The sequence below is a fragment of the Phyllostomus hastatus genome, unplaced genomic scaffold, assembly GCF_019186645.2.
Source record: "Phyllostomus hastatus isolate PE091 unplaced genomic scaffold, TTU_PhHast_1.1 phas_contig_329, whole genome shotgun sequence".
In the NCBI taxonomy this organism is placed as follows: Eukaryota; Metazoa; Chordata; class Mammalia; order Chiroptera; family Phyllostomidae; genus Phyllostomus; species Phyllostomus hastatus.
The window spans coordinates 4,723,617-4,736,524 of NW_025333854.1; the positions used below are offsets into that span (position 1 = coordinate 4,723,617).

Below are 12,908 nucleotides of genomic sequence, written 5' to 3' on the forward strand. Positions count from 1 at the left end.
ACAAAAGTCACACACACTATGGCGGGTCAGTGTAGTGAGCGTGGCCAGTGCTTCGCGGAGTGAGTGACGGTTGTTCGGAGACAGTCGGTGGGAACTGAAAGGCCCGCCCCCCTCCCCCACCCCCCCAGCCAGACGGAGCTTCCAAAAGCTGGAGTTAAATGTACCATCACCCAGCGAAGGAGTTTACGTTCCTGTCTCCAGTCTGCATGCTAACCTTTTCGACTCTCTTCTCCTTCCAAGTCTACCTTTCCTTTGTACATGACCTGTAACCTGCAGCCCACTGTGGGCGTGAAACGGAGGGTTGGGAAGCTTTGAGAGGCTAAACCCGCACTAACGGAAACAATGGACCTGCTGTGGGTTCCTTGTCTCCCCACTCATTGCAGACATCATTTTTAGCGTTTCCAGGATGAATTATGGTTTGGAATTGAGGTTTCCACGAGTCATGAAATGGAGCTTCTGTGAGCATCAGCTCTGCTTGCGGTGAGGCCGCGGCGGTGTTCCGTGGGCTCGTCGGTGGCGTGCGGGTTCCCAGCGTCTCGGGAAATGACACGCAGTCACAAACACTGTGCGAAACATCGCCGAGGAGGCTTAAAAATGGGTCGCTGTTAAAATATGGATGTGGGTGATATTTAAAATCAAATGAAGCACATTTGAGAGATTGGATTCATCTTGCACTGTGTCTAGATAGCACATGCCATCCGAAGGGTAATAAATGTTGGTTCTCAAACTTCATTGGACCAATTTGAGACTAATATCAAACTGGGGCTATTGTTGATAATAATGACTAATGTATATGGAGGTATTATTATAGGTCAAGTACTATATTTGATTCTTTTCTTGGATTAGTTCGTTAGATCAATCTTCCCAATACCCCTGGTAACTTGCTCAGATTCACCGAGGCAGGAAAAGGTGGGGCTGGGGTTCGACCCTTGGCAATTAAACTCCATAGCAATGCTCCTAACCACAGAGAAATATACTCTTTTAATGAGAAATACTTTAATATTCAGTTGTTGTATATATTGAATCACAATTGTAGAGAAGTCTTGATCGCTTAAAACATGGCCACACACACGCAAACTTTAATGACTGGCCTGTGAAATGAAAAGCCCCTGATAGAAAGAGCCAGTCAGTTCAACGTGCAGCGAGTGGGCAGTGGGACTGTGTTCCGGCGTCTTGTAGTTTTAACCCAGTTACCCTGGAGAACGGCATCAGGATGAACAGATGGCGTCCTGTCAGATGCAGTGGCGGGCCATTGCACCAACAGGAGGACATTCCTTAAAGCTGATGTCCTCTGGTCCTGGCAGCGGTCACGGGCACCCGGACCTGTGTGCCGCGATGCTGTTTGAAGGATGCCGTGATATAACTCAGCAGCATCAGCTCACTGCCACCATTCCTGCAAAATGCAATTTAATATACACTGACAGGCGTGTGGTAACCAATCCCACTGCAGCCAGAGTTGTGAGTTGGCAAGATCTTTCTCATAAATAAATGACCTTGATAATAAATGAACCATAAGCTCCTTTTAGTGAAGAATGTTTTCCTGGTTATATGATACCCTCATATAACATTACAGATATCATGGATATTTCAGGTCATGGGTATTTAGTAACGCTGTAAAACAACAGGGAAGAAACAGTAATGATTAACCCAGAATTGAATAGGAACTCATTATTTCATCACCGACTTGATTCAAACCAAAAGCACCAGGGAGCTTGAGTGGTTGCAAACTGGCAAACCTCGCCTCGGTTTTTATAAATGCTGCAAGGACGTGTGTACGAGTGGAATACAACAAACGGACCGGCAGCAGTTGCTCTGTGCGCGGTCGGAAGAAGACTGCTGGGAGGATGCGCCCTCACCGGCACGCCGGAGTGTTTGCGTCCCCAGCCGGCTAGTGCTAAATTCAGCAAATGCGGGGAAGGGAGGTGTGAGGCCCAGGAGCTGCCGCTGTTCTGGGTGAATCGTTTCCCAGGAAAGAAGCAGCTGCCTGGTATAGGGAGCTGCTTTCATCGCCAATGGTACATCCCACCCTCCCCCACCCCGCTCCCCCTCCACCTCCCCGGTCTGAATTAGTTCAACTGAAAACCAACACGAAGCGCCACAGCCAGATAAATCAGAGAAATATTGTGAATGAAAGAGAGAAATTTTAAAACGGAGCCCTTCTGTTCCTGTCGTTACCAAAGTCGAATGTTGTGGCTAATGCACCAGGGAAAAGCTGATTGGGCCGACGTGTTTATGAAACACATGGTGTTAGGAGTCAGGGGAGAAGTTCTTTACCGGAGACGGTTGTAAGATCAGCGGCTGTAAGATGCAGAAAATAGAGCTCTGTCAGCCCTGCATCTCCAGTGTCGAGTTTCACAGGCCAACGTTGCATATGGTGCCCGGGGAGGTGAACCCTGGAGTGATCCTTTGGATGCATCGGGCCAGAAAATGCCTTTTCCCCTCATTTCCAGGAAACTGACTGAGTCTTTCCCACTGTTGCAGTTTAGTGTGTAACAAATCCTTTTTTTCATTCAGCCTTGTATTTATTGTTATGCTTCAAGTCAAATCAGGGGCTGCAGCCGGAATGCTATTTCGTGACCTGTCCCAATTAGGAGGAACTAATTGTCTGTAATCCTCCAAAAAGAGGCATATGGGGAGGAAATCCTCATAAATTAAATGGAATATTATTGATAATTTTTGACCATCACAAGCCACTGAAGAGATAAGAGGGAGATTAAGAGCTTAGTAAAAGGGAGATTATTCAGTCAGTAAAGGTGAAGGGTCCTAGGAACCTTGAATGCTGCTGATCCTAGTTTCCTTTCTTTTTTTTAAAGGGGGCTGATCTTTGAAATTACCATAGTTTGCCCTGTATAATGTGCACTTTTTTTGCCCAGATTTTCAAGGGGAAAAATAAGGATGTGCGTTATACATGGATCGTACCTAAGATACGGTGTGTCTGTTCTTATGTTTTGTGATTATTTGTTACATAAAATTTCTTGTACCATAATACATTAAAAAATAAAAGCTGAAATTCCTGTGTACAAAAACCAAGTATCTGAATAGAAATAAATAAATAAGTAGTTGAACTAAAACTTAAAAGGAAAGTCTTTTTCCCCCACCTTGAAAGCTCAGGCCAAAAATATGGGTGCACGTTATGCATGGCAAAATACAGTATTAGATATGTAGGAAACAGTCAGTGAGGAGAGAAACACTACTCTGTAGCACTCATCTGTTTGCAGGGCTCAGGGCCACGGGCAGTGTAATAAACGGTGGGAATGGATGATGCTGGTATAGTAACTATGGCTTTAGAACACATACCTGGAGTATTTTATTTTTTTTATCCCCTCAACCTTCCTGTGGGGGTTTTACTTTAGACCCATCGCGGTGGCCTAAGTCCATTTTGCGGCAAGAAAGAGGGCTTGTGGCTCTGAGATTCGTGTGTGTCTATAGCAATTTCAGGTGAATAATGCATCTGGGACATGGCAATGCTCTTCTGGCAATCAATACTAGATTTTTATGTCGGCTTAGAGACAGATTTATCAACAAATTGTGCTTAACAACGGAGCATTAGGAAGGAAATTTATTCCATGGGGAGCTAATTCAGATCGCAGTTTCTGTCTTTGGTGGATTTTAACATTCTATTTGGTTTAGATTAGAAGCAAACTCTTGCTATAAATTGCTTATCTCCCATTGTGCAGCGCGTACCGTAAGTGTTCTCACCGTTCGGAGTGGGAGGCTCACCGTCCGCAAGCGGCAGCGCTTCCTGGAGCCGCGTCAGTGAGGGCGCAGAGAGTCACCCATGACCTCTCACCTCCGGTCTGCACTGGCTCGCTTGCTGTGCCTCCACGGCTCTCCAGCCAGCCATCCCCCATCTCACCAAGGTCACTTTCTACTTGCACCCAACACCTCTTTTCTGTTGGTTTTCTTAGCTGTGCGAAGCTTCCTGCAGAAAATGGTTCGTTCTGCCTCTGTAATTTCGCATGTGCCACACCTCAGATGTGGAAAGTCTTTCTCTTTCTGTTCCTCCTTTAAAGGTTAGGTTGAAATGTGTTTCCAGAAAACACCCTACCTCCTCAGTACCTTTACTCTGAGCGATTCTGCAGGCTCTGCTTGTACTTGTTCTTGCTGATAGCTCGGTTGATGATGCTTGCTTGTATGCGTTTTCTTCTGTTGATGGACATAGATGTCTACGCGGAAGGGTCAGTGTCAACGTTGGCCATTGCATCTCCTTGTGCCCTAACTAGTATGGAGTTCTGATCATAATGGGCCATCAGAGCCTGTCCACTAATTATTACAGACTTCTAAATACAATGGGCCATCAGAGCCTGCCTGTCTGCTAACTTGTACAGAGTTCTGTCACAATGGGCCATCAGAGCCTGCTTGTCCACTAACTAGTACAGAGTTCTGACCACAATGGGCCATCAGAGCCTGCCTGTCTGCTAACTAGTACAGAGTTCTGTCACAATGGGCCATCAGAGCCTGCCCGTCTGCTAACTAGTTCAGAGTTCTGACCACAATGGGCCACCAGAGCCTGCCTGTCCTCTGACTACCTGGCACCCTCCATGCTCTAAATCCATTAAGTGATTGCAAGGGAAGATGCACTCTTCACTCCTGAGCATTCACTCAGTAGCTTCTATTTGCAGATACCACACACGAGCATACAAAGCAGACCCCAGCTTTGTAGAAACTACAGGCATGCAGGCAAATAGCCACAGGTGGTGGGGTCAGTGGTGGTATAAAGAAGGGAGTGCACCACAGAATTGTGTTGTGTGTGTGCGGTTTTGTTTGTGTGTGTATGCAGGTATGTATGCATGTATGTTTGCATGTGTGCATGTGTTTTTGTGCGAGGAGAGAGCTTCAGGGATCCCCGAGGGAGCTCTGACGCCGGCCTCTGGACCACCTAGCTAGACAAAACGGGCGCAGACGGGTGCGTTCCAGTAAGACGGGAAGGACACGCTGCCCAGCTCAGGAGGTCTGACCTCCGGAACCTGGGAGTGAGGGAGGGCGTTTGGGGTAATGATGGGGGACGGACTGCTCAGGAGGGTGTCCTGGAGGCCGTTTGGGCAGGGGCTTTACGTTTTAGGAGGCAGCAGAGTGAAGAGGACTGGAGACCACCGAGGATGGAGCCGCTGAGGCCAGTCGGGAGAGAGCGATCCCTCCTCGGTGCTTTTTACGTAGAGCCAGCGTCAACAGGGAGGGTGCTTTCTGAGACGTCTGAAGGGGTGTTCGTCTTTGCCAAGTATCCTTGGCCTCGAAATGTTTGTGTCAAATAATAAAATATGATCAGGCCACATGCAAAGTCTGTTTTATAATACTTTATAATTTAAATATCAATTTTTTGATATAATTAATGCTATATTAATTTCATATTAATATAATTATATTACCATTGATACCATTACATTTGAGATTTGTATTTCTCTCCACCAAAAACATGGCAGTGGGAATTGGATTCTCTACTAGAAGTTAGTATTTATGTGTGTTTATTAAAATTGTGCCTTGTATTTTCTATTGAATCTAGAGAGAAACACTTAAGGTGAGTTATGTATGACTAGAACTTGGTAGAACAGCTGTGAAGTTTAAATGAAATGAGGCACATGGGAATTGCTTGAAATACTTAAACATGTGCCTACTGTGACGTGTGTGTTAGTATTCCTGGACAGATAGCATTGGTTCTGCCGAGGACCACTAGGGGTCCTCTGCTGGTTACGCTACTTTAGGGCTTTAAAGTGCCAGAACTGTCTTCTTGGAAGGTGTTCATTTATACTCCGTCATAATTGCCTAATTGCTTGGCTGTTGATGTCTGGATAAGAGAGATGATGGTGGATATTCATATCTGTAAACACTGTGTCTCTTTACCTATACTTTCTCCTTGGGTTAAACAAAGAGTTAAGGTCCTTCTCCAAATAATCATTTTTATTCTGAGATCATTGTTTTTGGTATTATACTGTGTGCTTTTTAACCCTGGATTTCTAAGGTACGATGTGTTGAGTTCTGTTTAGATGTGACATGTGAAGTCAAGACAATTAAGATGAGACTTAATTGAAGTGAGAAGTAAGATGCATGATTTTATGAATGGTCCTTGGTCAGTGCCCTGAAGCAGATCTGTGTAACCCTGGTGCTTTTCCCATGGAAACTCACCTCAATGCCAAAACAGAAGACCAAAGTTGGAATGCTCAGGCCACTATGTTTACGTTAAAATGTTAGGCTTTCTTAATGCTTTGTCATAGGTCCAGCGTATAATCCTGTTTTGCATATTTTGATGTACTTTGTGGCTATGTGTTGAAAACAACCAGACTTGTATTCCAAGGTTCAAAATTATGTAACCTCATGCCTCAGAATATTCACGATGGTGTGGTGTCCCTAGAAAGGTACTCTGGGCTCCCCAAGTTCATTGTGTCCACTTCCCCCTCAGACCTCTTCCTTCTCTCTCATATCCCGTGGCTCAAGTCAGAAATTTAAGAGGTATCTTTGACTTCTTCTCTTTCTGTATTCACATTAAATTTACTGGGGTGATTCGTTAATAAGATCACATAGATTTCAGGTGTGCAGTTCTATGGTTCATCATCTGCCTATCCCATTGTGTGCCCCCCCCCCAAAGTCAAATCTCCTTCCGTCACCATACGCTTGACCTTCTCTACCCTTCACTACACCCACCCCCCCCGCCCTGTGCCCAGCCTTACTGGTTCCGCTTCTTGAATGTGACACCAGTTCTAGTTCTCTTCAGTTCTCCGTCACTGTCCGAGTCCAAGGCAACTCATGTCATTTCTCATTGACATTATTATAACGGATTCATTACTAGATTTTAAAACTCATCCTTGCTTGCCTTCTGAGGGCCTCAGAAGTCATACTTTTGAAGAGTAAGTATTATGTTATTACCGTGTCACCCACCTTCTGCCAATATTTCTGTGTCTTTTCATTACCATTAGGACAAATTCCAAAGTTCAAGGCCCTTGGAAACGTGAGCTCTACCTTCGCCTGGGAAACTACTGGCTGGTTATTTCCTTTAACCGTGTTAAACCGGTTTAGGTTTGTCATAAACGCTGTTTTAAGGCCTTTACGTGTGTTGCCCACTTTCTTCCAGAATGTTACTCCTTTGACCCACCTCCATTTATTCATCACATTTTGTTTCTTTGACTCCGACTTTAACTTGAGCATCTCCCTGGTCATGGTCGTTCCATCTGTAGTGCTGGCAGAGACCGGCATGCATTTGCTCTGTAGCATTCGCCACTTGTGTAACGTCCCTCGCACAAGCCTTTGCAAGCCTATATGAACTCCAGGAGGGCAGAGAGTACATCTGTTTCTCGCATCTTCAGCCCCTACCTAGCCTAGTATGGCAGGGAAATAATGGGACACAAGAATACTCGCTAAATGAGTTAAATGATGCCACTCAGGGAATTTCAATTCGAAAGGAAAAACAAACGTGAAAGTGCAAACAGATAAGCAAAACGGTAGAGTGTTTTGAACTCAGTGTTAGAACCACGTATGGTCTAGGAAACGAAGCGGAAGAGAGAAGATGCGTTTCGAGAGTGTGGTCGAGGGGAGGAGAGAGGCCAGAGAAGGCGCACGGAACGTGGCCATTTAGGAAACTCAGTCTGAAGGTACGTGTGTCCTGGCATGTGGATAGGCCTGGGAAATATTCCAAGGGAATTTAGAAATCATGGACAAAAATCAAGGTCGTCATTTACAAATGAGAATGATAATCATGTTTGCCCACTCTCATAGAGTTCTTTTGAGGCTTAATAAGATGTTATTGTGATACACACTTGGAAACTATAACTTCATAAACATGTAAATTGTTATCATCAAGTTTCTCCTATTTTATTTATTTATTTTAGTTTAGTTTAAAAATTTTTATTGTTGACACCATTACAGATGTCCCCCACACCCCCTTTTGTTCCCCCTCTGCCCAACCCCTGCCCCCCAGCCCCTCCCCCACACTGTTGTCTGTGTCCGTGGGCTATGGATATGTGCATGCGTGTCCTCGGGCTGATCTCTTTCAGCCCCCAGTGCCCACCCCCCTTTAGACATCTGTTAGAAAGTTCCGTGTATCCGTGCCTCTGGTTTTATTCTGTCAGTTAATTTTGTTCACCACATTCCACCTATGAGTGAGATCATACGGTGTTTTCTTTCTCTGACTGGTATACTTCACTTTGCACAGTAATCTCCAGGGCCCTCCATGCTGTCGCAAAGGGTAGGAGTTCCTTCTTTTTTGTGCCCGTGTGCTGTATTCCACGGTGCAAGCGGACCACAGCTTTTTAATCCACTCGTCCCCTGATGGGCTCTTGGACTGTGCCCATGTGCCCATCAGTAGATGAGTTTCTGCTATTTTAAAATACGCCGAATATCAACAGAGTTCACCTCTTGGCACTTGAGCGTGCTTACTGCCTTTCCAAATATTGGAACTATTACAAATGTTGTTATGTATTATTTCTGCCCGAAATATACCAAGTGAGGAATGGAAGCAAGATTCAGGACTAAATGCGTTCAGCCTTACATCTGTCTGAAGCTTCTGGATAAATGTCCCAGACTTTCCCTTTGTGGTGCAGGCAGATACAACATGTATTATGATTACTGCCATGGCGGACTCGTCATGTGCCACTAGTGTGAAAATTGAGAGTCCCATTGGTTCGTCAATGCTGGACACAGTTTATGACGGGATTCTGGTTTCAACTCTAATTCTAGCTCAACTGCCATAGCGTTGCATAATAAGCACGTGCTAATTTAAATATGTGGAGAATGATCTCAGTTGAACCGGTCACTTGGGTGGTCTTGCATTCCGTGTGCGCCTGTGGAAAACAAGAGAGGCGTGATGAGACATGGCACAGCCGGCAAATGGACAGTGGCACCGTGGCACCCAAGACGATTTTGTTGTTACACATAATAAGGTGAAATTGACCTCATCTCTGAAGGATATGTTGGGCATACTAACTAATCATTGGGGGGAAATGTGTGCTTTTTTGGTGTCAGCTTCCAACAAATCACTCTTTCACTTTCGATGCAATGTCAGAGGTATTTTTCATCAATGTGAAATATTTTGGGAAACAAAAGCGTGCTTGCATATGTCAAAAAGTGGCAGTTGATTCATATTTCTTTGGGCAAAACAGAGTCTTTCAAGTATGTCAGGAGGTGTCAGGGAAAGTGAGTTTTATAAGACAGCATAACTTATGAAAGCTCAAGTATAAATACAATTAGAACCCTTCCACGACACTGGGGAGTGACTGAGGAAGACCTACTTCGACTCTTCTTTCTGTCTTGCTGATATATGCACTTTAGATTCTGTGAGAGGATTCCTGTCTTCATGTGCAAAGGAAATACATTTGGTTGGTTATGTAATTCTGGTGGCTATTTTGAGTTAAGTCTGCCATTTAGGCCATTTTTTTTTTAAGAGAGTCAAAGTTTTTTTCTGATTCTATCTTAAAGTGAAAGTAGACTTTGAGGAGGGGTTGTGGAAACCAGTGCCAGGGTTTCATATAATTTCAGCAGTTGGGAAGTAAGTGAATAGAACTTACTTATCTATTTTGAGATAATCTTATCTGTCAGGAGTGGTTTCCCATTAAAATTGGTCATCAGTGGGAATGTTTGCAATAATGCTAATTAGCTCAATGTGCGGCTTGTTGCTGTTGCTGCTTACTGTGATGGAGATGAGTTGGGCGAATGTATAAAGTGAAGGAAATTCAGCAAAATTGGAGTGGAAGTCAGAAGCACCTTCTGCAAGTCATTTCCAGACATTTTGCTCTCATTTCAAAAATGTGGATGATGGCTTTTACTTTTTAATCCAAGGATTATGGCTGTGTTAATGATCAAAGACAACATTCACTTATAGTGCTTTCTAAATTCTAAAATTGAAACTCTAGATAGCATGTTGATGGAAGATGTAATTAGCCAGCCAAATTATGTCACTGCCTTTTTTTTTTCCAGAGAATTTCTGAAAGAATGAAATCCCCATTTTCCTTAATATTCTAGATCATGCCACAAAGTAAAAGGTAGAATTTGGACTGTGATAGTGAGTGCTTTGAGATTTAGAATCTGAAAGCTGTAACTGCCCACTAGTTTTTGAGAGTTGGGTGCTGGGGATGGACTGGCTTTGGGCAGCTGCCGTGTGTGAGAGTGGGAGCCATGTGCACCTCTCATCTCCACGCACCCGGTGTGTTGGGAACTGCCCTGCTTGTATCAGAAGCTGTAACCCCTGCCTAGGCTAAGGCTGAGGGAGTGGCCTTGGACCATAAGCCAGCAAGGAGACAAAAGCTTATCTCCTTGGCAGGAGCGCTGCTTCTGCTGCTTCATTCATAACTGAACCCCAAAGCTTGGTCAGTTAGCCAATGACGGGTAAGATTCCCCAAGGGGGGACAACTTAAGACAGGCACAATCACATGGGAGGCCCCCAAGAAAGGACTTTGGGGGCTACAGCAAAAGGGGGTGATGGACCCTTGCTCCTTGGCTTTGACATAGCCTGAGTCCACATGGTCTGGGAGAAAATCTTCTTATCTCTTGGTTGCCTTACTTCCCTTGCTCCACCTAAGCCTGAAACAATGACAGGGTGGTGCCGCCCTGTGCTGGAAAGGGCGGGTTTCCTGGGTGATCAGGCCTAAGAAAGAATATGTAAAATCCTGTGAAACCTGCTTTGTTTAGAATGCTCTCAGTAGAATGATAAGGGTCCAAGGAAGAAGTAAGTTTGTTCCTTAAAGTTTTACAGCTCTTTGACCCTGACTAAAAATAGGCCCTCAGACTTCCTTGTTATCTATTGTTTGATCCTTACTTCCTAGCAATGAGTAATGAGCTTTTACCTGAATTCTTATGCAAACGAAACCAATAAAAAGCCTCTCCGGAGGGGGGAACGTCGCGCTCTCCCCAGCAGGGAGGGTGGCCAAGCTGCACACTCCCCATGTGAGGAGTGGTCACAGTGCCCTCCAGGAGAGAGGGTGGCCAAGGCGCTCCCCACGTGAGGAGCGGCCCTGCTGTTCCTATTCTCCCACAGTACCTGGTTGTCTCTGTGTATGTTTTTCTCGCGTGTTGAGGAACATCCGCAGCCGAGATGGATACTGCAGGCCAGTATCCTGCACACAGGTGGGAATGGGTGTGCCCAGAACTCCTCCTTCCAGTGACCAACTAGCAATCACCAGTGTCCACATTTACAGATTTTCACAACATTGTCAATGAAAAGTGCTTCCCCATTTTTATCTAATTTGAAATTCACAAAAATGCAGCCTTAGTTCATCCTAACGTGGTGGAGGGTTGCCTCCCCTATCCCTCCCCGCATATGTTTAATACAAATGCCAAATAACCTTAGAATGACAGCAATTAGCAGAAATTACTAATACATTTTTGTCAGAGAAGAGTTGTTGAAGACCTTCTAGATTTATGATACTTAAGGCTCACGGAAATTATTGACTTTAGAATAATATTAGAACAGGTATGGATTCTAAAAGTAGTATATGTGTTCACTTTCTGGACTGCGGGGCCAGAAGATGAGTGGTGGACTCTCAAGTTCAAAGTGACTGACTAGTTTTTTTGCTCTCAGACATTTCTTGTGAATTGTGACATTAATGACTAAAATTGCACCATAGGGGAATGACTCATGGATGTTTTATGGCTTTCTCAAAAGTATCTTACAGAGCTTCAAATATGCTTGAAGCCATTACTGAGATAACAGTATAATAGGCTATTGATTGACAGATAGTGAGCATAATTCTCAAATAGCTGATAGCAAGTCTCTATGCAAACAAGAATACGGATGTCGCAACTTGGGTGAGAGGTACATTTATGTCAGAGGGGGGTCTCACCAGGATATGGAAAGTTTATTGGGGCTGCAGAGGGGACAGCAGGACACCAGCAAGCGATAAAAAAATATTTCACAGTTTTGCTGGAGTCTCTCCCTCCCCTGTTGCCAAGTGACCAGTGTTTGCCTAATGTCAAAGATGAATGTTACAATGCTTCTAAGTGTTATTGCTGGGAACTTGACCAACTAAATTATCCCACCCACTTTCCATTTAGTTCAATTGTTATTTCAGATGTTCCAAAAATCCCCAGTGTCTTCAAATTAGATCACTCTATGGCTCCAGTTGAAAAAAAAATGTCATTTAGTGCATCTTTAGCAAAATGCTACTGTGTTTGAAATAATTCTGTTTAGCAGCATGTTTCTTAAATATGTAATTCTACATTTCCAGTAAAATGTTGTATATGCAATTATAGACTATTCTAAATAGACTAGGTGGTAACTATTTTTCTGACTCCTCATCTGAAAACTTCTTATATTTATATTGTTATCAAATATAGTATTCCATATATATTGATTGCCTGGCCAGCAGATTCTGAGCACTGTGCTCCATATAGAAATACAAAGATGAATAATCAATAACCACGCCTAAGAGATTTTGTAATCTAGGGGAGGAGATAGAAAGGAAGTTAACAACGGTGTAAGCTCCCATATTTTGGGAATCCTTGGGCAGGAGATTTCGGGAATGATTCTAACTCCACATCTCGGCTCAGTTGGGAAGAGCTCCACAGCCAATTCGCGAAGACAGCTGCGAGCAGGAGAGGGGCGTGGTCTGGGCCGGACAGCCACGCCCCTTCGATGAGTGGGTCAAAACAGAAAGGGCTGCTAAATCCCATGCTTTCTTACCATGTAAAATTTGCTGGGCGGTGCAAACAGAACAATTAACTTCATTTAAAATAATGTTAACACTTTGTTAAGGTTGCAAAATGACTTCCTCATGATGGAATAGGAAACATTTTCCTCTTGTTCCAATCGTCCCGATTACTGAATGATTCTCAAATGTTGAAAGTGTAGTAGGATGAGGAGCTGATATATTTAAAATATCATAGACACTGTTACACACTCTGTAACTGGTGAGGGGATTTAGTGAGAAGAGACCTAGTTCCTCTCGCACTTGCTCTCTCCCTCTGCAGTGTGGGTGCTCTTGCCTGAG

The 12,908-nt window shown here is 44.2% G+C and overlaps 1 protein-coding gene across 1 annotated transcript in view; it reads left to right on the forward strand.

Annotated features, from left to right (window-relative positions):
* The window catches only part of HCN1 (hyperpolarization activated cyclic nucleotide gated potassium channel 1), a 319,381-nt gene that overhangs the window by 41,577 nt on the left and 264,896 nt on the right, over positions 1 to 12,908 (forward strand). The window lies entirely within an intron of this gene.